At 43.0% G+C, this 25699-nt stretch overlaps 1 protein-coding gene across 8 annotated transcripts in view; it reads right to left on the bottom strand.

The window, feature by feature from the left end:
• bbx (BBX high mobility group box domain containing) overlaps window positions 1–25699 on the bottom strand; it is a 209923-nt gene that overhangs the window by 159258 nt on the left and 24966 nt on the right. The gene's annotated exons all lie outside the window — the stretch shown is intronic.

Raw genomic sequence — 25699 nt, 5'->3', positions numbered from 1 at the left:
ATCATTCAACAGACTATGCAAGATGAATAAAATGATCAAGTGCTATGACGAGACGTATATGCCTATACAGTACTATTGTCTCAACAACTGGGATATACAGCACTGTAAATATTTGGATTCCACATACTCTGCATCCTGTCAAACTCACACTTCGTATCCCACCTTACATGATCTCATCTTCCCACAACAAACACAAAACATCACACACAGCCTTCTTGAATTAGTAAATTGAAAAATGTGGACCATAGGCGTCCCTATGACAGCGATAATGCATTCATCCTACACAATCTTCCAACAGAAGGCTGTGTGATCAAATTATGTCCATTAGCCCAGATAAACAACAAACTTGATTATAAATCTAAAGCATGGTCAAAAGGTATACAGGCCTCTGGCTGGAGTCCAAATGCTTCTGTATTTGAAGTGAGCTGCCCTATTTAAATGACCTGCATACATACATATATATATACATAGAAGTTACAACCTAACCAGTCCATGACTGTGTTTACCCGCCATGTCAGCAAGTTGTCTGGTCAAGTTCACACACCTCATTCCCATATTCCTTCAACAGCTGTTCCTTCATCCATCAAACCAGAACAAAGAAAATTACAGCGCAGGAACAGGCCCTTCGACCCTCCGAACCTGCACCGAACATGCTGCCCGACTGAACTAAAACTCCCGACCTTTCCAGGGACCATATCCCTCCATTCCCATCCTATTCATGTATTTGTCAAGACGCCCCTTAAAAGTCACTATCGGATCTGCTTTCACTATCTCCCCTGGCAGCGAGTTCCAGGCACCCACCACCCTCTGTGTAACAAAACTTGCCTCGTACATTCCCTTTAAACCTTGCCCCTCGCACCTTAAACCTGTGCCCCCTAGTAATTGATTCTTCCACCCTGGGAAAAAGCTTCTGACTATCCACTCTGTCCATGCCCCTCATAATCTTGTAGACTTCTATCAGGTCGCCCCTCGATCTCCGTCATTCCAGTGAGAACAAACCAAGTTTCTCCAACCTCTCCTCATAGCTAATGCCCTCCATGCCAGGCAACATCCTGATAAATCTTTTCTGTACCCTCTCCAAAGCCTCCACATCCTTCTGGTAGTGTGGCGACCAGAATTGAACACTATATTCCAACTGCGGCCTAACTAACGTTCTATAAAGCTGCAGCATGACTTGCCAATTTTTAAACTCAATGCCCCGGCCAATGAAGGCAAGCATGCCATATGTCTTCGTGACTACCTTCTCCATCTGCACTGCCACTCTCAGCGACCTGTGTACCTTTTCACCCAAATCCCTCTGCCTAACAATACTCAAGGACACAGGCCGTCAAGACGAGGGGACTCGTCAGCTTTGATCCCCATTAATTCAAGATGGCGCTGGAGCGTGGCAACTTCTTGAAAGCTGCCCCCAGTATCCCCTTTAATTCTATCTTTTAGTCTCGTTCTACGTTTTCAAAACTCTAGTCTAACTCTTATAAACTCTCCAACAACACTCTAAGTTGATCTTTCCCTACACCCCATCTCTGACGGTAACACTACATTCTGCACCCTCTCTTTTCCTTCTCTATGAACGGTGTGTTTTAGAACATAGAACATTACAGCGCAGTACAGGCCCTTCGGCCCTCGATGTTGCGCCGACCAGTGGAACCAATCTAAAGCCCCTCTAATCTACACCATTCCAATATCATCCATATGTTTATCCAATAACCATTTGAATGTTCTTAATGTTGACGAGTCCACTACTGCTGCAGGCAGGGCATTCCACGCCCTTACTACTCTCTGAGTAAAGAACCTACCTCTGACATCTGTCCTATATCTCTCACCCCTCAATTTAAAGCTATGTCCCCTCGTGCTAGCCATCACCATCCGAGGAAAAAGGCTCTCACTATCCACCCTATCTAATCCTCTGATCATCTTGTATGCCTCTATTAAGTCACCTCTTAACCTTCTTCTCTCTAACGAAAACAACCTCAAGCCCCTCAGCCTTTCCTCATACGATTTTCCCACCATACCAGGCAACATCCTGGTAAATCTCCTCTGCACCCTTTCCAACATGTCCACATCTTTCCTATAATACGGCGACCAGAACTGTACGCAATACTCCAAATGCGGCCGCACCAGAGTTTTGTACAGTTGCAGCATGACCTCCTGGCTCCGAAACTCAATCCCTCTACCAATAAAAGCTAACACACCGTACGCCTTCTTAACAACCCTATCAACCTGGGTGCCAACTTTCAGGGATCTATGCACATGGACACCCAGATCCCTCTGTTCATCCACACTACCAAGTATCTTACCATTAGCCCAGTACTCTGTATTCCTGTTACTCCTTCCAAAGTGATTCACTTTGCACTTTTCCGCATTAAACTCCATTTGCCACCTCTCAGCCCAGCTCTGCAGCTTATCCATGTCCCTCTGTAACCTGCCACTTCCCTCTGCACTGTCTACAACTCCACCGACTTTAGTGTCATCCGCAAATTTACTAATCTATCCTTCCACGCCCTCATCTAGGTCATTAATAAAAATGACAAACAGCAGTGACCCCAAAACAGATCCTTGCGGTACACCACTAGTAACTGAACTCCAGGATGAATATTTCCCATCAACCACCACCCTCTGTTTTCTTACAGCTAGCCAATTCCTGATCCAAACCACTAAATCACCTTCAATCCCATGTATCCATATTTTCTGCAAAAGCTTACCATGGGGAACCTTATCAAACGCTTTGCTGAAATCCATATACACCACATCAACCGCTTTACCCTCATCCACCTCTTTGGTCACCTTCTCAAAGAACCCAATAAGGTTTGAGAGGCACGACCTACCCTTCACAAAACCGTGTTGACTATCCCTAATCAAATTATTCCTTTCTAGGGGATTATAAATCCTCTCTCTTATAATCCTTTCCAATACTTTGCCCACAACAGAAGTAATGCTCACCGGTCTATAATTACCAGGGTTGTCCCTACTCCCCTTCTTGAACAAGGGGACAACATTTGCTATCCTCCAGTCTTCTGGCACTGTTCCTGTAAACAATGACGACACAAAGATCAAAGCCAAAGGCTCTGCAATCTTCTCTCTAGCCTCCCAGAGAATCCTAGGATAAATCCCATCTGGCCCAGGGGACTTATCTATTTTTACCCGTTCCAGAATTGAATTTGTCCGTTTAGCGCGCAAGAAACATTTTTTTTCAGTGTAATAAATCAAATAATTCCCTAGTTTCACTCTCTGAAGGATCAATGCTTAGTTTAGCTACTCTTTTCCCTTTCATTGTCTGTTTTATATTCCTTGCTAGTTTTTGCTCATACTCCAATTTTTTCCTCTTTGCTGTTTTTCAGTCAGCCACTGCTAAAAATTGCCCAGTTTTCTAGCCTACCTCTTTGCAGCACTGTATGCCTTCTTTAAAAAATTGATATCACCCTTAACTTTTTCAGTTAATCACAGATGATGCACCTTCTCAAGAGTGTCTTTCTCTCTCTTAGTGGAAGTTATCTTTGTTGAGACTCATGAAATATCTTAAATGTCTGTCAGTTCGCATTGAAAATGGATGAGTTCATAAAAGTATGATTTGAAAGCTATTTACAAATATTATTTAAGCCCCCGCCCCCACAATGGCGCAAATGTCTTGACACTTATATCAGTACAAAATACATCTACCATATTTGCATATATGCTGTATAACACACGGGTAGTCCAATATTCATCTAATTAATAGAAACAGAAATCTTGACACTAGAGCAAATTTAGAAATAAATTCAGCAACTAATGCAGCAAGTCGCTTTTCAAGTTAAAATTAAAATATCAGGTTTGTATTTATGGCAACGCAATTACATTTAGATATTCATTTTACATCAAGAGCAATCAAGGAACTAACGAGAAAACGGCCGACAAGTGCCTACTTTCCACGTTATTACTCAATTAAAAAGCACTTACAGACATGGGCCAACATCAACAAGCTCTTGGTACAGCTGCTTTCAAAAAGAAACTAGCACTGGTTAAGATTTTATTAAGTTTCATTCAAATCTGAAGAAGTATTTTAACATTAGAATTGACTTGCTGTCAAGGATTTGCCTAGCATCAACAGTAATAAGAATTTAAAATGGCCTGAAAGATAGTAATGTGCCTAGCAACAGTTATGGCCAGCATTTCCAAGGGCAGATTAAACCTCTAAAAGTGATCAGGGCATTCCAAAGGCATGAGAGCATCTGATCAGCTGTAAATTGCTCTAGTAGTAGAAACAGAGTACTTAGATGACTGCTATAAAAACATTACATTTCCACAAGCAGAAACTGTTTGCCTCAATGACTGGATGATTCAGGGCTATAGAAGTACTAAGTTCCACCAAAGAAAAGAATTTGAGATATGTAGAAAGTCAACTCTCGAACTTGAAATGACAAAGGGGAAAACAGTATAACTGTTACCTCCCTCAGAAACAGACGAGGCAGTCCACACCTCACAGCCAGAAGCCAGTCTGCAATGCACGGCTGGGAGGTTTGGATCCATTTCACAGCTAAGGGGTCCTGTAACATCTTTAACTTTTCAGAGGTTTACAGCATGGAAACAGGCCATTCGGCCCAACTTGTCCATGCCACCCTTTTTTTTTAAACCCCCAAGCTAATCCCAATTGCCCGCATTTGGCCCATATCCCTCTATACCCATCGTACCCATGTAACGATCTAAATGCTTTTTAAAAGACAAAATTGTACCCGCCTCTACTACTACCTCTGGCAGCTTGTTCCACGCACTCACCACCCTTTGTGTGAAAAAATTGCCCCTTTGGACGCTTTTGTATCTCTCCTCTCTCACCTTAAACCTATGCCCTCTAGTTTTAGACTCCCCTACCTCTGGGAAAAGATATTGACTATCTAGCTTATCTGTGCCCCTCATTATTTTATAGACCTCTATGAGATCACCCCTCAGACTCCTACGCTCCAGGGAAAAAAGTCCCAGTCTATTCAGCCTCTCCTTATAACTCAATCCATCAAGTCCCGGTAGCATCCTAGTAAATCTTTTCTGCACTCTTTCTAGTTTAATAATATATTTTCTATAATAGGGTGACCAGAATTGCACACAGTATTCCAAATGTGGCCTTACCAATGTCTTGTACAACTTCAACAAGACATTCCAACTCCTGTATTCAATGTTCTGACCGATGAAACCAAGCATGCCGAATGCCTTCTTCACCACTCTAACCACCTGTGACTCCACTTTCAAGGAGCTATGAACATGTACCCCTCGATCTCTTTGTTCTGTAACTCTACCCAACGCCCTACCATTAACTGAGTAAGTCCTGCCCTGGTTCAATCTACCAAAATGCATCACCTCGCATTTATCTAAATTAAACTCCATCTGCCATTTGTCAGCCCACTGGCCCAATTGATCAAGATCACATTGCAATTGGAGATAACTTTCTTCACTGTCCACTATGCAACCAATCTTAGTGTCATCTGCAAACTTACTAACCATGCCTCCTATATTCTCATCCAAATCATTAATATAAATGACAAAACAGTGGATCCAGCACTGATCCCTGAGGCACACCGCTGGTCACAGGCCTCCAGTTTGAAAAACAACTCTCTACAACCACCCTCTGGCTTCTGTCAAGAAGTGGAGATGCCGGCATTGGACTGGGGTAAACACAGTAAGAAGTCTAACAACACCAGGCCAAAGTCCAACAGGTTTACCTGGCAGCAAAAGCCACTAGCCCTCGGAACAGGCCACAGATGCTACAGTGTTGCATCGAAGTCATGGAGTCAAGGCATTGCAGGAAACCTTCCCAGACTTCATCATCAACCCTGTATTGCGTGGTAACTATAAGCTGGATTTGACATATAGATTTATTTAATTTGGGCTTTGTTTGGGAAAGGGAAGTCTTAGTGAGTTTAGGGGGCTAATTTCTACATAAACCGTGTGGGTTTAGTCATTCATGTACTCAAGTGCCTTAGAATACTGTAGTTCTTTTCATTGTGTAATTTTCCTTTCCGTTAAGTTAATAAATATCCTTTAATAATTGTTTATACAATGGCTAGACTGGTTCCTCGCTGGGGCTTTACAGTACTCCTCACAATATTCCAAAAAGACTATACACCACCACGAACTGGTGTATCAAGTTCAGCCACCCCCGCAGGTAACATCAGTGTGGTTCATGACAGAAAATTGGGGGCTCTTGGCCGGGATATTAAAAAGTTTAATTTGTTGGCTGTAGGAGAGTTTTGACTTTTTAAAACATAATGAGAGTAAGGAACATATGGAACCAAGTGAGAAGGTGTCATTTAAAACAAGACGACTGCAAAACTGGCTCTTGATTTAGCTCAATCTTCTCTGGAAATAGACAATATAACCTTATCAAATTTGAAAAAAGTGTGCCTAAAACCAAATGATAGAATTGTCAGGTAAATTGAAAATAGTCTCATTTACAGGAGCTAAGAAGGCTGAGATAACTGAAAGCATAGTAAGGCACTTAAGTGTACCAGCGGGGTGGGCCAGACCCAATATTTTAAGAAGTGAGGAAATTGAATCAGCTAGTCTTCAATTACAAAGATTCACAGAAAGTAAGAAGCTAGAGATGCAGGAAAAAGAGAGGGAAAGAGAGCAAAGTGAAAAGGAGGGAGCTTTCCAGTGAGAACGAGAGGAGAGAGAGAGAGAGAGAGAATTTAAAAAGGGAAACACAGAAAGCCACAAGGGAAGAGAGAGAAAAGGAGAGACAGACACTTCCAATTTCACAAATAGGCAGTGGAAACAGAAAGATCATCGCAGACCGAGGAAGAAAGTGGTTCTGGACAGGAACCTAGTGGGGAGATATTTAGATATGTACCGCCCTCCCAAAATTCGATGAAAGGAACGCCAAGATATTTGAAATGCTTTTGAGAAAATAGCTAAACAGATGATATGGCCACAAGACATTGGACCTTCCTCTTACAGACTAAACTTGTACGTAGGGCCAGTGAAAAGTATGTGTCTTTGTCAGAGGAAAGGTCTGGGGAATCTGAGACTGTGAAGAAAGTTATATTGAGTGATTCTGATACAAGATCCTGAGGGGGTTTGACAGAGTAGATGGTGAGATTTTTTTCACTAGTTGGAGAGCCTCGAACAAGAGGACATCGCTACAAGATAAAGGGCTGGTCATTCAAAACTGAGGTGTGTGGAAATTTCTTCTCGCAGAGGGTGGTGAATCTCTGGAATTCTCTGCCCCAAAGGGTTGTGGAGTTTGGATCATTAAAAGTATTTATAGTGGAGCGGGATAAACATTTTATAGATTGAGGAATAGGGGGCTATGGAGAAATGGCACAGGAAAGGAACTGAGGCCGGCATAGATGAGCCACGAATGTATTGAATGACGGGGCAGGCTTGAAGGGCCTGGTGGCTTACTCCTGCTTCCACTTTTTGTGTTAATGTGAGCTGGTACCAAAGGCTTACAGACGTAAAGTTTTGAACTGTAAGAAAACAGTCTGGATAGGCTTGCATTGAGTTTGAAGAGGTTAAACAAAGTCACTTTGATAGGTGGGTACAAACATTACAAATAAAAGAAACCTATAAAGCCCTCAGAGAGATCATTTTGCTGGAAGAATTTAAAGATTCATTACCTACGATGATTAAATCTCATGTTGAGGAACAGAAAGTTAGAATTGCTAGACAATCCACGAGCTGATTCATCGGCCAAAGCCTTTCTTTGAACCCACTTTTAAATCGGAGAAAGATAGAAAATGGGAAAGTGTGAAAAAGGTCAAGCGAAGGAGAGAGTGGTTGAAAACTCCAAGGAGGGGTCACCTCAAAATAAAACCAAACTTGCTGGAGGGGAGAGAGGTGGGAAAAAAGTTTGATGTTTTCACTGCAATAAAGTGGGCCACACAAAATCAGTGCGCTGGAGATTAAATGGTCGGATGGTTGGAGTTTTAAGTCTTAAACGGAGGATAATGAAATTAGACACTGGAGAACAAGAGAAGTTGGATTTGTACGCAAAAGAAAAAGGCAGACACCTGGGACAAAAATATACGCACAACTTGTGTAGGGGCAGAGAGGCCAGCAGGTTTCGGATGTATTTAAGGATTTTGTGTCCAAAGGAAAAGTATCTATCTCCAGGATAAAGTGGAAAGGACTAAGTTTCAGAGATACAGATGCAATCCCTAACGCTGTGGGATCAAGATAGGTGTTGTCTAAAAGGGATATTAAAGGAAACCGTTCTGATCAGCACCATTCAGGGCAAAACAAAAGAAATTTCTTTGGTAAATATAAATCGAAGAGGAATGGTAGAAACGTTGCCCATGGCAGGGATTCAATTCATTCTAAGGAATGATATAGTAGGATCACAGATGGAAGTATTGCCCACTGTAGTCAAACAGCCAATAGAAAATGGTTACAAACCAACCATCCCGGGATATTTCCTGATTGCATAGTGATGTAATCACAGGCTTATAGTGACGTAATTACAAGTTTAAAAGACAAAAGAGGGAAGTGTTGAGAGCCCAGGATGAGGCCAGTGAGATCAGATTATCTGATACGATCTTTAGCAAGCTAAATGAGAATGAAACAAACACAAAGAGAGCGATATGTTCAATTCAAAGAGGTTAATTGAATTGAAGCAGAGTGACCAAAATTAAAACAAATCTATCAGACCGCTTATTCAGCATTCCCAAGTGTTACTATGCACAGGGTAACATATTAATGAGAAAATAGCGACTACCGCATGTTAATGCAGAGGACAAATGAGCAGAAGTTCACCAAATTGTATTTCCTATATTCCAAGTATAGGAAAGAGAGCATAGCTCACGACATTCCATTAGGGGGACAACTCGGAATAAAGAAAACTTAAGCCAAAATCCAAAGAGGGTTTTACTGGCCCAGACTACACAAGGATATAGTCACCTTCTGTTGAACCTGTCAGGTAATAGGGAGCCTGCAAGCTGTAGTACAGCCAGCACCTTTGATTCTTATCCCAGCGTTTGAAGAACCTTTTACAAGGGTTCTAATTGACTGTGTAGGACTATTGCTGAGAACACAAAGTGGAAATCAATATTTACTGACTATCTTGGATATATCCACCAGACTCCCTGAAGCCATATTTTTAAGAACCATTACAGCTAGGAGAGTGGTAGAGGAGTTAACCAAACTACTAACCGAAGGAGTTGCAATCAGACTAAGGGTCAAAATTTATGTCCGGACTACTTAAAGAGGAAGTAGTCTCACAACACCAGGTTAAAGTCCAACATGTTTATTTGGCAGCACGAGCTTTCGGAGCACTGCTCCTTCATCAGGTGAGGTTCATGAATAGCCTGGAGATAAGTACAAACCATTAGCCCATCACAGAGTCCCAGGAAGCATGAGAGAAGTAGCACCAAACTGAAAACCATGGTATGGTGCAAGATTACTCTCATGACTGGTACAAAGGGTTCCCCTTTTCACTATTTGCAATTAGGGACGCACCAAATGAGACTACCAAATTTAGTCCTTTCGAATTGTTCTTGAGGCATGAGGTCAGAGGACCATTGAAATCAATTCACAAAAAGCTACTAAATAAGAAGTCCAGGATTGCACTTTTAGACTATGTCTCGAATTTCAGGGAACAACTGAATGGGCTATGCGAGGTGACGAGAAAGTATTTAAAGACAGCCCAGCAGGGAATGAAAGCAATGGCTGATAGTTTTGTTGTAGGAGAGTTTGTTGTAGGAGAGTGAGAGTTCTCCTGTTATTACCTGTGTCAGGCGAACTCCTGAAAGTTAGATTTGGTATGCGGTATCACATTGAAAGTAAACTGTGCGACGTAAACCATCTGGTACACACCCCATATAGATGCAAATCACTCCAGGGTGTCGGGTGAACATGTTAAAGAAGTATTGGGATAGAGGAGATGAGAACAAGCATGAGAGCTTGATAGTAACGAAGCAGACAGAAGGGGTGGGGTTACATTCTGACAGTGACTACCCTATAGTTTATGTGGGCAATGAGGAAGTACTGGAGAAGTTAAACCAGTGATTAACTTATCTCCTGGATAAGAGCCAGAGCGAACTGACAAAGTTACTGCAGTCCTATAAATGTATTTGCAGAAATAAACTAGGTACAACAATGCATGATGTAGATGTGTTGTGATCAAACAATATCCATATTAGCCAAGTCCAGCTAAGTTATCGCAGGTACAGAAGGAAATTGGGTAGATGCTCCAGAATGACATTATTGAATTGAATTCTATTGATTGGAGCTCCTATGTTATCATGGTGCCCAAACTGGATGGAACACAGAGACTGTGCATGGACTATAGGCAAATGAATGCCGTATCCAAGAGGAATTAGTTTCCTATTCCACATTTGAAAGACTGCATCAAAAGAGTTGGAGGGTCGAAATTCATCACCAAAATAGACTTGCTGAAGGGCTATTGGCAAGTACCTTCGACTGAGACAGCAAAAATTATCTCCACCTTTGTGGCACCCCATGGACTTTATCAATTCAAAGGCATGTCGTTCAGGAGGAAGACACCCCTGCAACATTTCAGAGGCTCATAGAGTTAATCAAGGACAGAGTCACTGTGCCATATGTATTAATGGTCTGATGCAGTTCAGCCAGAGTTGGGAAGAGCATCTGCACCACCTAGAGGAGCTGTTTAACCACTTAGAAGAAGCCAATCTCATGAATCTAGCAAAAGGCAAAATTTGCTAAGGCCCAAATTTCATATCTGGGGCACACAGTGGAACATGGTCAAATGGCACCATGAGATGCAAAAAAATACAAGCCATTTGGGACTTCCTGGAACCCACCACCAGAAAAGAATTTTAAGATTTCTGGGCAAGAGCGGATTCTATCATAAGTTCATGCCAAATTTCAGCAATTTGGTAGCACCACTCAGAGGTCTTAAAGAAGAACAACCACTTCAAACTGGACTGAGGACTGCCAATCGGCAGCCAACCATTTAAAAATCATGTTGACGACAAACCCAGGGTTAGCAGCACCAAATCACGACAAGCAGTTTAAACTGGCTGTGGATACTAATGACATTGGGGTAGGAGCCTTCTCTGGTAACCCTTACCTTGTGAAGGGTGTTTTTAAAAGTAAAACATATTTCCAAAGGTAGACAGAATCAAAGTATGGCTGGCTGCATCAACTAATTACAGGCAGTGAGTGTCGCTTAACAGTACAAGTGTCTGAAATCAAGGATAAGACCATAAGACATAGGAGCAGAATTAGGCCACTCGGCCCATCGAGTCTGCTCCACCATTGAATCATGGCTGATATTTTGCTCATCCCCACTCTCTTTCCTTTTCCCCATAACTCCTAATCCCCTTATTAATCAAGAGCCTATCTATCTCTGTCTTAAAGATACTCAATGATCTGGCCTCCACAGTCTTCTGCGGCAGAGTTCCACACATTCGCTAGTCTCTGGCTGAAGAAATTCCTCCTCATCTCTGTTTTAAATAATCGTCCCTTTAGCCTGAGGTTGTGCCCTCTGGTTCTAGTTTTTCCTACTAGTGGAAACATTCTCTCCACGTCCAGGCCTCGCAGTATTCTGTAAGTTTCAATAAGATCCCCCCTCATCCTTCTAAACTCCAACGAATACAGACCCAGAATCCTCAACCTTTCCTCATATGACAAGCTCTTCATTTCAGGGATGTTTGGAGTCAACCAAGGAGATATGCATGTATGGTGGATTAAACCAAAACCTAAAGGTCCAAGAAGAACACCTAATCCAACTATTAAGAGGCTCATCAATTTGACAATTCAGAAGCTATCATCTTTGTTCCACAAGAGAGAGATCAACTCAACCACACTGCTCATGGGTATAAGCACAAGCTTGGACTGCTTGCTAATCTCCAGCTGATGAATTCCTGCCTAATCAAAAGACTGGATAACCAATATTGTTAACTTGTCACCTATCTCAGGAGTTTATTTCTCGAGTAGTCTTACCAATTTGCAATCGTCTCAGACACTAATCCCACAATGATTTGAAAATAAGCGATCCAGTTTATGCTACATTACAGTGATATACTGAACCATCTATACATGTTCTTTGAATCTATACATGCATTGAACACAATAAATATATATTCAATTGCTTTAAGTAACTAGTGTCAATCAACAATTTGTTATTTAAATTGCTTGGTGACTCTATCTACAACAATTTACATGTAATAATTATCATATGCTCCATGTTTTGGGCGGCACGGTAGTACAGTGGTTAGCACTGCTGCTTCACAGCTCCAGGGTCCCGGGTTCGATTCCCGGCTCGGGTCACTGTCTGTGTGGAGTTTGCACATTCTCCTCGTGTCTGCGTGGGTTTCCTCCGGGTGCTCCGGTTTCCTCCCACAGTCCAAAGATGTGCGGGTTAGGTTGATTGGCCAGGTTAAAAATTGCCCCTTAGAGTCCTGAGATGCGTAGGTTAGAGGGATTAGTGGGTAAATATGTGGGGGTAGGGCCTGGGTGGGATTGTGGTCGGTGCAGACTCGATGGGCCGAATGGCCTCCTTCTGCACTGTAGGGTTTCTATGATTTCTATGATTTTAATTTTTAAGGAAGTAGTAATTATGATTCTGTAGTCAATAGTTCTTAGTGCATTGACTTGTCTAACACGAAAGGATTAATTCATTCAACCAGTACATTATGGGTATTCTAATTGATGAAGGTACAGTGAAGTCAAATATAATCAGGACTGGGTAACATAAGGCAGTACACAAGTCAACTTTGGCATTATTCACACCTTGACATTCAACTGGTGGTAAAAACGCAGGCCATTCCTTGGTCAGTTAAAGCAAGGGATCAAAAAGTTCTTTGGTATATATATATATATATATATGTCAGCATATCAAGATTCCTTTACTCAGTGTCATTAGTTTACTTATTAGTGTCATAAGTCAGCTTACATTAACAAAGTAATGAAAATCACCTCATCCCCACACTCCGGCGCCTGTCCGGGTACACGGAGGGAGAATTTAGCATGGCCAGTGCACCCAAGCAGCACGTCTTTCAGACAGAGAGGAAACAGGAGCACCCGGAGCAAACCCATGCAGACATGGGGAGAACGTGCAGACTCCACAGACAGTGACCTAAGCCAGGAATCGAACCACTGTGCCTCCGTACAGTTATATAGTAATATAATTCAGATGGGCAGTGGTAATGTTTTCACCCCTGTTTGTCAGTAGACAATATGTCTCAAAAACTAATGGTCGGATTTCAACAAAACATGTGATCCAAGGAAAAACTGATGATGTTTTGGCAGGGATGAAGATCCAGATTGTGGAATTTTTTTAAAGGATTCATTAATATTGGGCGTGAAGGTGAATTGATTTTTTTAAAGAATGTTGTGTATTGTTTTACTTGGAACGTTGTTGTCTCAGATGCTGTGGCGAAGTTAGGCACAGCTGTCAAGGTATAAGCAGAGTGTTCAGTGCAGGTTGTTGAATGTGGATTGACCTGAAGCAGCATCAGTGAGATGGAAGCTTTTAAAAAATATATTTTTTCAGCTTTATAGTTACAGAGAATCAACCAGGCTAATAAAAACCTAAAGAAAGAGCGGTGTAACTGTAATAACGTTGCGTTAACACAGTATGATGTGGAGATGCCGGCGTTGGACTGGGGTAAACACAGTAAGAAGTTTAACAACACCAGGTTAAAGTCCAACAGGTTTATTTGGTAGCAAAAGCCACACAAGCTTTCGAGGCTCTAAGCCCCTTCTTCAGGTGAGTGGGAATTCTGTTCACAAACAGAACTTATAAAGACACAGACTCAATTTACATGAATAATGGTTGGAATGCGAATACTTACAACTAATCCAGTCTTTAAGAAACAAAACAATGGGAGTGGAGAGAGCATCAAGACAGGCTAAAAAGATGTGTATTGTCTCCAGACAAGACAGCCAGTGAAACTCTGCAGGTCCACGCAACTGTGGGGGTTACAGATAGTGTGACATGAACCCAATATCCCGGTTGAGGCCGTCCTTGTGTGTGCGGAACTTGGCTATCAGTTTCTGCTCAGCGACTCTGCGCTGTCGTGTGTCGCGAAGGCCGCCTTGGAGAACGCTTACCCGAATATCAAAGGCCGAATGCCCGTGACCGCTGAAGTGTTCCCCAACAGGAAGAGAACAGTCTTGCCTGGTGATTGTCGAGCGGTGTTCATTCATCCGTTGTCGCAGCGTCTGCATAGTTTCCCCAATGTACCATCTCCACTCCCATTGTTTTGTTTCTTAAAGACTGGATTAGTTGTAAGTATTCGCATTCCAACCATTATTCATGTAAATTGAGTCTGTGTCTTTATAAGTTCTGTTTGTGAACAGAATTCCCACTCACCTGAAGAAGGGGCTTAGAGCCTCGAAAGCTTGTGTGGCTTTTGCTACCAAATAAACCTGTTGGACTTTAACCTGGTGTTGTTAAACTTCTTACTGTGTTAACACAGTATGGCAGAGGTATGCACTCTATTAAATCCATCTTCATTTCGTTAGCTATGCAATTGAAACAGTTTATTAAAAATGAGAGAAACTTTGGTAGATGTTATCTGTTTTGTGGCTATATTATGGTAGCGTAGCTGAGGATAATGATTTAGAAAATCTACAAATAAAAGAATATGTAGTTTGGGAGGAATTACAATACATTAAAATAAGGTTTGCATTTATATTGCATCTTTCACAACCTTCAGATGTCCCAAAGCACTTCACAGCCAATGAAGTAATTTTTGAAGTGCAGTCATTATTACAATGTAGGAATCGCAGTAGAAAATTTGCACACAGCAAATTCCCACAAACAACAATTTGAGAATGGCCAGATATTTTGTTTTGTGATGTTGATCGAGGGATAAACAAAGGCCAGGGCAGCAAGGATAATGCCCCTACTCTCCTTAAAAATAATGCCATGGGGTTTTCACATCGGTTTAACATCCCATCTGAACGATAGCACCCCTGACAATGCAGCACTTCCCTCAGTGGAGCATTCCCGCTAGAGCATCAGCCTTGATTGTTGTCTTGAGTGGAACTTGAATGCACAACGCTCTGATTCAAAGGTATGCTACCAACTGAGCAACTGCTGACAATAATATATTAACAAAGACATAAAGATGACAAAAGCAATCGTTTTGGAAAAAGTAACTGAACTCAAAATTAGGTAAAGACTTAAGGGATGCTATTTCTTCATGGGTGGTTTCATTCAATTTTAGGTCAGGTTTTGTATCCTACAACAGTTGGCAGTAAAGACAGTAACTGCTAGTGTGCTTTGTGTCACTGATAGAAGGCATTCACACTGAAGAATTCATGACTGGGATGTCATTACTGCAAACATCACTAGAAACAACTCCCAACTCATTAGCAGACCTTAGTTGGCCTGTGCATACACTATTTTAAACCCGTTTATGATAATTGTATGTATTTTTGTTTGAGCAATTCTATTATTCACACACACGTTAAAATAACAAATAATTAAAGGAGAGTAAAAGCCAGGATTTTTACTTTAACAAAAATGGAGCTGTGTAACTGCTGTGATCAAAGTGGCAGGAAGTCCCAGAAAAAGAAATGTACACAATTTGGAATGTACAATACTAGATGACTATACAAGATTAACTACCCGAATTAAAATAAATTAAGTTGGAAAAACAGTTATTTGAAACATGATGGAAATCAGTTTTATTTTTATCTTAATTCTTGGGAATACTTTCTGTTGAAAGCGAAGGTTGTACAAGATCTTTCCTGGGTTAGTGGAAAATATGGTCAGGACAGACTTCTGCTCACCCAGGTGATTCTGATGGTGACCAGTAGCATTTTTCTGGACTGAGCTGGGGATAGGGTGCAAGTGCGTGTGTGCGCGTGTGTGTGCAGGGAGAACGTGTGGGGACAAATTTGTTATAAGGATCTGTTACTGTTCCTATGTGAAGCTCTGCTGGTAGATAAGTAATAAACAATTTTTACCTACAAAAGCCCGGAAGTTCCAAAATGTTAACCGAGAAGAAGAGAACAAGGAATCTAGAATGCAAGAGACAGTAAGCGCAAGGATATGAAAGTTACCATATTAAATGCAAGTTGTTTGCTTTTCCTTTAAAAAATAGGAATACAGGGAAAAATATTGTACTATTAAATGTAACTACAAGTTATCAGATAATACCTAGTCATTCACGGCAAGCAAAAGAAACATACAACTGAAAAAACAGAAAACATCTCCTCCTATTTGTTTGAAAATATTTCTAATTTAACTACGCAATAATGTCACCTTCACCTGAGATTCCAATCTGAATATTAACTATGAATTTTCAATGTACTTTTTTTTACTTTGGCCAATGTGAAAAATATTGATCGAAATAATGGGTAAAAGTATTGAAATGTATAGTTCCCCAGATTAATTAATTGTGTGCACATTGATAAATCTTCAGGAATATCCATTTCGTCACAGTACTGCCAACCAGTAACTGGTGATTCAAAAAAAGCACATAGTACTTCTAGACAGATTACTCTGATAACATTAGTTCAACTGTGCCAATATGAGAGTTTCCTCTTTTGAGAAATAATGCATTACAAATTTCAAATAGCAATTTGCAGAACACCCAAGTTACCTTCTTAGCATTATTCCTATTCTCCTGCAGCTTTGAGGCACTTCACCCAGCACCACAAACCAATTACTGAAAGTTAATCAATACTATATTCATCACTTGTTTTGGGGCAAAATATAACAAAAATAAAACACATGATTTGGTGCGATTTTTCATTTGAATGGTGCAACAAAATTACATCAGCAAATCTTGAACAATAATCAATTTCAAATATACACTCTTCATACAATATCCCCAAGTTAAGAATTCCAAATACTGCAATTTTAATCTCAGATTAAATCAGACCAGGGAGTGTATTTGCAGGGGAGTTGTGGGCAGAGAATTTATATTCATTTGGTTAAAGCCACATTTCAGATCACTTGCCATCATTGACATGTACTGTTACTTACAAGGTTGCTGCAAAAAGGAACCACAGACATTGCATTTATGGAATTGCTGCTGTACAAATTAGATGCCAGACAATTAAAGGCAACTTTGAATTTGTTCTTTATGTAATTACTCTAAAAACTTAAATGATGAAGATCAAATCAAATCAAATCCAAAAAAAAAAACTTAGTTTTGTTTTACCAAAGGAAACATTCTCTTACTAGTTATTCAGACATCCCCACCCATCCTATAGCAGGTAAAACTATTTTCTTATTTGTGTGCTCAGTTAAACATCCCCTACTGTAAGCATGTAATCGATTTCCCCAAATTATTACAAGGTACAGATCAGAAAGTCATTTTGCCACGGAAATGTACAACTGCCGACCACATTGAGAGCTTCAACTCATTCACCACTCAGACAGTACTCTAAATATGCACTTTTATTGCAATCAAGTTTGAGATGTTATGAAGTGGTTTTCGAATGCTGTCTAAATACTGAATTCTCCACACCATTATCAAATACTTTTGCTCTCCCTAGGCAGTCAGTGCACAAAGGCATACCAGCACTAGACTGTAGTTTGCAGGCTCGAGATACTCCCAATATCACAGGATTTTCAAATCGATCCTGGTGTTGCAGAAGTCAGACAAACTAATTCTCAGGCCTCTGGCACCTTCTCGGTATAATGTGCTGCTACGAAGGTAACAAGCAGTGAAGTTGCCCAACTCAGGTTTTCACAGTCTGCCACTAAAGACATTCCCTGTTCTAAACAGACAGGCTGAGAGCAGAATCTCAGTGCGAGGGGAATCACAAGTTCAAGGCCACGCCTAACCGTTCCATGACATGATATTTTAGTAAACAATGCACTGTTCCATGAGAGATTCCGAATTTACAAAACTCCAGCTTCCATTTTGCGTATTTTATTTACAGAAAAACTATGTGAGCATAAGGACTACAAATCGAGCAAAACAGTGCTAACATTGGTCAAACAACATTCTGGACATATTTCATTTAAATCTAAAAAAAAGCATAAAGGACCACAAGTTCACAGGGAGGGGAACTACAAAATCAAAAATTAATGAAAATAATTATGATATTTAAATTCGCTCAACATCTAAAGCTAGAAATGAAGAGAGTTGTCGCTTGTCAGGAGATACATTACACTCCCTTTGTAATATAGTGGTAATGCCAGCAGAAAGTTCAACAGCAGTGCAGTGATGTAAAGTCAATCCAACTGCGGGGCTATTTCCAGTGGCCCCCCCCCAAAAAAAAATCAATGCCTGTCATCCCCAAAGCACAGAAATAGATATAAATGTTGTTCAAAGTTCAAAGACGACATTTTTTTCTGGCCAGTAAGGGGAGCCAGTGAGTTCAGCCTGCCCCTACAGGCATCAATGAGGCTTTCACAACACCGGCTTATACAGACATATCCCATACATCATGGAGTTTCAGTAGCATTAAATAAATAAAGCTGCGAATTGTGACTTTTAAACAAACTGTTGTGGAATCCATCCATCAAAGTAAATGGGCTGGAGTACACAGCAGTAATTGCCTAAGATATGACAGAGCTGCTTTTTTAAAAAAAATAAAAAGGGCAGAGAGAGGAGGTACAGTGCAATAGAACACTGTCCTTTCACCTCTTCAGCCTCGAGGATCTGCACTGAAATATCTGTTGGCTGCACATGCAGGGTTTTGATCTTATGAAATAGCACTCCCTTCACGAGCCAGAAGAACATAACAGGGAATTTAAGAGCAGGAGTCAACACATCTACACAATTTTCTGTCTATCAAAATCACTGAACAGAAAATTGAGAGTTGTACACTGACCTACACATCTACTCATCCATTGCTTAAAAGCCATTAAATTCATCCCCCCTCCCCCCCCACATGGAGTTGTACAGTTTTGACCCAGTTCCTAGTAGGTGCAGCACGGTGGCGCAGTGGTTAGCACTGCTGCCTCACAGCTGCAGGGACCTGGGTTCAATTCTCGGCTTGGGTCACTTGTCTGTGTGAAGCTTGCACTTTCTCAGCGTGTCTGCGTGGGTTTCCTCCGGGTGCTCCAGTTTCCTCTCACCTGTCCAAAGATGTGCGGTTAGGTTGAGTGGCCATGCTAAATTGCCCCTTAATGTCTAGGTTAGAGGGATTAGTGGGGTAAATATATGGGGTTATGGGGATAGGGCTTGGGTGGGATTGTGGTCGGTGCAGACTCAATGGACCAAATGGCTGCCTTTTGCACTGTAGGATTCTGATTCTATCAAGGTGCAGACGTTACCACTTACAAAAGTCCAAACTTCCTTCATACCAACGTTTGAATTAGAAGCAGGAGTAGGTCTTTCAGCCAAAGAACAAAGAACAGTACAGCACAGGAAACAGGCCCTTCGGCCCTCCAAGCCTGTGCCGCTCCTTGGTCCAACTAGACCAATCGTTTGTATCCCTCCATTCCCAGGCTGCTCATGTGACTATCCAGGTAAGTCTTAAACGATGTCAGCGTGCCTGCCTCCACCACCCTACTTGGCAGAGCATTCCAGGCCCCCACCACCCTCTGTGTAAAAAACGTCCCTCTGATGTCTGAGTTATACTTCGCCCCTCTCAGCTTGAGCCCGTGACCCCTCGTGATCGTCACCTCCGACCTGGGAAAAAGCTTCCCACTGTTCACCCTATCTATACCCTTCATAATCTTGTACACCTCTATTAGATCTCCCCTCATTCTCCGTCTTTCCAAGGAGAACAACCCCAGTCTACCCAATCTCTCCTCATAGCTAAGACCCTCCATACCAGGCAACATCCTGGTAAACCTTCTCTGCACTCTCTCCAATGCCTCCACGTCCTTCTGGTAGTGCGGCGACCAGAACTGGATGCAGTACTCCAAATGTGGCCTAACCAGCGTTCTATACAGCTGCATCATCAGACTCCAGCTTTTATACTCTATACCCCGTCCTATAAAGGCAAGCATACCATATGCCTTCTTCACCACCTTCTCCACCTGTGTTGCCACCTTCAAGGATTTGTGGACTTGCACACCTAGGTCCCTCTGTGTTTCTATACTCCTGATGACTCTGCCATTTATTGTATAACTCCTCCCTACATTATTTCTTCCAAAATGCATCACTTCGCATTTAGCCGGATTAAACTCCATCTGCCACCTCTCCGCCCAATTTTCCAGCCTATCTATATCCTGCTGTATTGCCCAACAATGCTCTTCGCTATCCGCAATTCCAGCCATCTTCGTGTCATCCGCAAACTTGCTGATTACACCAGTTACACCTTCTTCCAAATCATTTATATATATATCACAAATAGCAGAGGTCCCAGTACAGAGCCCTGCGGAACACCACTGGTCACAGACCTCCAGCCGGAAAAAGACCCTTCGACCACTACCCTCTGTCTCCTATGGCCAAGCCAGTTCTCCACCCATCTAGCCACTTCTCCTTGTATCCCATGAGCCTTAACCTTCTTAACCAACCTGCCATGTGGGACTTTGTCAAATGCCTTACTGAAATCCCACTCAAGCCCACTCTGCAAGTGTTAAATTAGCAATCTCAGTTAAGATGGCAGAAAGCTATCTCTATTTAAACAGTACGTCAAAGCAAAAATGAAATTCATGAACCAACCTGATGAGTACGACACTATACAATAACGACAGTAAAGAGTGACAACCAAAAATCCCAAAAGATGAAACTTTTTTTCTTAAAGCTGATTATTCAGGGAGGTGCCATGTGAAAAATATAAACAAAAACTCTTTGTGATGCTCAGAATATTCGAGGCAAATTCAGGAACATCTACTGCCAAAAAGAACCATAGTTTCACACCCAAATGTGGTAAAACTGCAGCTCTTACAGGGTTGTGATACCAAGTTGCCCTTCAAAGTCTCTAGACAAGAAAGGAGCGCATAGAAATACTTAAGGTAGAGACACAACAAGAAATACAAAGAAAACCTGCATGATGGATAGAGATGAAGACATCAATTGGGGAGGCAATGGCCTAGTGGTATTGTCACTGGACTATTAATCCAGAAACTCAGCTAGCATTCTGGGGACCCGTGTTCGAATCCCGCCATGGCAGATGGTGGAATTTGAATTTAATTTTAAAAATCTGGAATTGAGAATCTACTGATGACCATGAACCCATTGTGGATTGTCGGAAAAACCCATTTTGATCACTAATGTTCTTCAGGGAAGGAAATCTGCGTCCTTACCTGGTCTGGCCTGGCCTGCATGTGACTCCAGAGCCACAGCAATTTGGTTGACTCTCAACTGCCCTCGGGCAACTAGAGATGTGCAATAAATGCTGGCCAGACAGTGACGCTCATGTCCCACAAATTAATTTTAAAAGATCAATTTACAGACAGAGGAAAGCAAGGTCAGAGCAAGGTAGAGAGACGAAGGAAAAAACAGTAGATACCATAGAAAAAAAAGAATCAGCATAAAAAGGGTGGCACAGTGGCATTGTTGTCTCAGTGCCAGGGTCCCGGGTTCGATTCCAGCCTTGGGAGACTGCCCGTGTGGAGTTTACACATTCTCCTTTTGTCTGCGTGGGTTTCCTCCAGGTGCTCCGGTTTCCTTCTACAGTCCAAAGATGTTTGAGTGATTGGTGGGGAAAGTGCGTGGGGATGAGGTGGGGGAGGGCCTGGGTAAAATGCTGCATCGGTGCACATTCGATGGGCCAAGTGACCTCCTTCTGCACTGTAGGGATTCTATGCTTCTATAAAATGAAAGGAGGAATATTTCAAACACAATTGTGTGAAGACAAAAGAATCTTCTCTGTAAGAAATACCAAAGAGGATTTTTCATTTCTTAAAAAATGTAAGTGTACCTTTTTGGTAAAAATAATATTCATCTGAGTCAGAAGTCATATACCATAAAGACAGCAAAATGTCTACCCTATCAGGAAGCTCATGGAGTTGTCTTGAGCCACAACTAATAGTCTAAACAGGTAGCAATAATGAAAAGCTATTGCAACAACAAACAAGCTACAGCAAAACAAAAGTCACAAAGCGCCTCTAAACAAAGTGACCTTAGTGCTGAACTATAAAGATTTCAAACATTCCAATGAGGGAGACAGCTGTCATAGCTATTCACTAAGTATGAAAACAACTGTTCCATTTGGTCTAAATCATGCACACCTTTCTCACTCCATTTCCCAATACAAAAACCATAAAATGCGTGAAAAAGTCAGCATGACAATATTCCTCTGCTCAACAAAATTCCAGGTATTACTGGCCTCTGACTGTAGAAGTAATCCTTTGACATTGCCAATGTATCTGTAATCCAAAGGAATTAAGGAAACAAAGTCCATTTTTATCTCCACAGACAAATCGTCATCTTCCAAGCTTGCAGAATTCTATCTTGTTGTCAGTTACCATCTTTGAGAACAATGAGAGCATAAGAATGTTAAATTATTTCTTCATGCCTCATGGTTCTGTGCTTTTCTCTTCATTTGCTTGTAGAAGCCTCCCATTTTCAATTAAAAATTGTCTATCATCATTCTCTTTCTCCCTCCTGGCCTACGTCCCTCTAACTTTACTTCAGTCATGTCCTTCAGTAAATTCTCATGTCTTAGAATATAGCCACTCCAGTCTAGTTATGTTCTCCTGGTGACATTCCCTCACAATCTTTCCTCTTTGTGGTGAACCATCGTTGGTTCCCACTAGGTAGTACTGAGCCAGGGTCTGGCCAGTACTACGAGTATGTATATATGTTGCTGTTGGGATTAGGGATGGGTTGTTCTACTTGTTGCTGTTGGGGTTAGGGTTGGGCTGTTACACCTGTATTATAGTTATTATGGTACATCCCAGTCGGGCTCCGCCTCCTGGGAGAGGTATAAAGGTCACTGCTCTGTCTGGGACCCCTCAGTCTGGGATCGTGTACTATACATGGTAGCTTCGTTGTAATAGTAAATAAAAGCCTTTATTTCCTTGAGCATCTCAAGCCTCGTGTGTGATAACGCGCATCAATTTTATTTACTATTAATTAAACTCTCGTCGTTAAAAAAAAAGAAAACGATACAGAGAGTATGGAGCAAATGTTAAAACCCGAACGTCTTACACTGGATCCACGTGCGGCGGGCGCCTCTAACACCTTCGACCACTGGTTGAAATGTTTTGAGGACTACCTTGCAGCCTCCGCGGCGGTCACCACAGACGACGACAGACTCCGGGTCCTCCATGCGAGGGTAAGCGACACCGTATATCTCGCGATCCGTGCGGCCACCGACTACACAAGGGCCCTCGAGCTTCTTAAGAAGCGTTACATTAAACCGCCAAACGAGATGCATGCTCGATACCTCTTAGCCACTCGACGACGGCAGCCCGGCAAAACGACGGAAGAGTACGCGAACGTGCTCCTACAGCTAGCCAGGGGCTGTAACTGCAAAGCAGTGTCGGCAGACCAGAACATGAACGACCTCGCTCGAGATGCGTTTGTGGCGGGAATCGGATCATCTTATATCCGACTCAGACTGTTGGAGCAAGGTGATCTTGATCTCACTAAGTCGATAGAACTAGCGGATACGTTGGAGACGGCCTTCAAAAGCCTAGTATTGTATCCCGAAGACCACGTGGAGACAATGTGGCAGGAGCAGTCGCTGATCCCTCCTCGTCCCTCGGGTTCGAAAAGCTGCGTGATGGCGTGCCCACACTCGGGCCTGACGACGGCAGCAGCTCCGGGCGGCCCACTGTGTTACTTCTGTGGGGGAGTGAAGCACACTCGGCAGCGATGTCCCGCTAAAGCTGTGTTGTGCTCCGCCTGCGGTAAGAAGGGGCACTATTCGAAGGTATGCCGATCCAAACTTACTTCCAGGAACAGCAGTGCGGCCTGCGACTCCCCGGAGCCCGGTTCTTCGTCGTCGGCATCGTTGAGGGTTTCGTCCACGTGCGAGGCCAGGACGCCGCCATTACAGTCGACGGAGTCGCAAGAGCTGCGTGACCACTAGGGGTCGCTGATTTTGGCGCCATCACCCATGTGCGACCTATGGGAGCAGCCATGTTGGTCGGCACCGACCGCGAACGACCAGCAGGGGTCATCTTCATCTATCTCAGCTGCCTGCAGTGGCGCTCACGAACCAACGGTGGCGTCGATCATCCTGGACCAGGCCAAGCCTCACAGACTCGACAAGTCTATGATGGACATTCAGGTAAACAAACACTTGATTTATTGTCTGTTTGACAGCGGGAGCACTGAGAGTTTTATTCACCCAGACGCTGTGAAGCGGTGTGGCCTCCAGATCCAACCTGTCAAACAGACGATTTTGATGGCATCAAGGTCCCGGTCTGTCACCGTGCTAGGGAGTTGCGTGGTAAATTTAACGGTGCAGGGCACGGTTTACGAGCGCTTCAAGCTCCTGGTGTTACCGCACCTTTGCGCGCCAATACTCCTCGGACTAAATTTCATGGTCCACTTGAAGAGTGTAACCCTACAGTACGGTGGGCCACTCCCTCCGCTTTCAGTGGGAGAACAGCAGCTTCCAAATTGCCCAATTTGAGAGGCCTGTAGCCCTTCGACGCTGAAGATTACCACACCCTCCCTGTTCCAGAATCTTGTGCCAGGCTGCAAGCCCATCGCGACTAAGAGTAGGCGTTACAGCGCTGAGGATCGGATCTTCATTCGATCTGAAGTTCAGCGGCTCCTCAAGGAAGGGATCATACAATCTAGCGCTAGTCCATGGAGAGCGCAGGTCATGGTGGTCAAGAGTGGGAACAAACCCCGGATGGTCATTGACTATAGTCAGACCATTAATAGATACACGCAGCTGGATGCGTATCCCCTCCCGCGCATATCTGACATGGTCAACCAGATTGCGCAGTACCGGGTGTTCTCCACCATAGACCTCAAGTCTGCCTACCACCAATTCCCCATTCGCCCAGAGGACCGACAATACACGGCTTTTGAGGCGGATGGTCGCTTGTATCACGTTCTCAGGGTTCCTTTTGGTGTCACCAATGGGGTCTCGGTCTTCCAGCGTGCTATGGACCGAATGGTGGACCGTAACGGACTGCAGGCTACCTTCCCGTACCTGGATAACGTCACCATCTGCGGCCTTGACCAGCAGGACCACGACACAAATCTCCTTAAGTTCCTACGCACTGCATCTCGCCTGAATCTGACCTACAACAGGGAGAAGTGTGTATTTCGTACGCGCCGTTTAGCCATCCTCGGATACGTGGTGGAAAACGGGGTCATTGGCCCTGATCCAGACCGTATTCGTCCCCTCCTTGAACTTCCCCTGCCCACTAGCGCAAAAGCACTGAGAAGATGCTTAGGCTTCTTCTCTTACTATGCACAGTGGGTTCCCAATTACGCGGACAAAGCCCGTCCGCTCTTCAAGTCCACCTCTTTTCCCCTAACACCAGAGGCTCGATTGGCCTTTGATAAACTAAAAGCCGACATTGCGAAAGCCACGATGCACGTTGTTGATGAGTCCATCCCCTTTCAGGTGGGAGCGATGCATCTGATTTCGCCCTGGCCGCCACACTTAACCAGGCGGGCAGGCCCGTCGCCTTTTTTTCCCGCACCCTCCAAGGCCCCGAAATTCGACATTCAGCGGTGGAAAAGGAGGCCCAGGCCATTGTGGAGGCCATCAGGCATTGGCGCCATTACTTGGCGGGAAAACGGTTCACCCTGATCACAGACCAGCGGTCCGTGGCATTCATGTTCAATAACACGCTGCGGGGCAAGATCAAGAACGACAAGATCTTGAGGTGGAGAATCGAACTCTCCACCTATAATTATGACATCATGTATCGTCCAGGGAAACTCAACGAGCCCTCGGATGCCCTGTCGCGTGGAACATGCGCCAGTATACAGGAGGACCGTTTGCAGGCTCTCCATAATGACCT

The sequence above is a fragment of the Mustelus asterias genome, chromosome 17 (assembly GCF_964213995.1).
Source record: "Mustelus asterias chromosome 17, sMusAst1.hap1.1, whole genome shotgun sequence".
In the NCBI taxonomy this organism is placed as follows: domain Eukaryota; kingdom Metazoa; phylum Chordata; class Chondrichthyes; order Carcharhiniformes; family Triakidae; genus Mustelus; species Mustelus asterias.
Note: the sequence above shows the minus strand (reverse complement) of the source record. Positions and strands in the feature narration are given on the sequence as shown.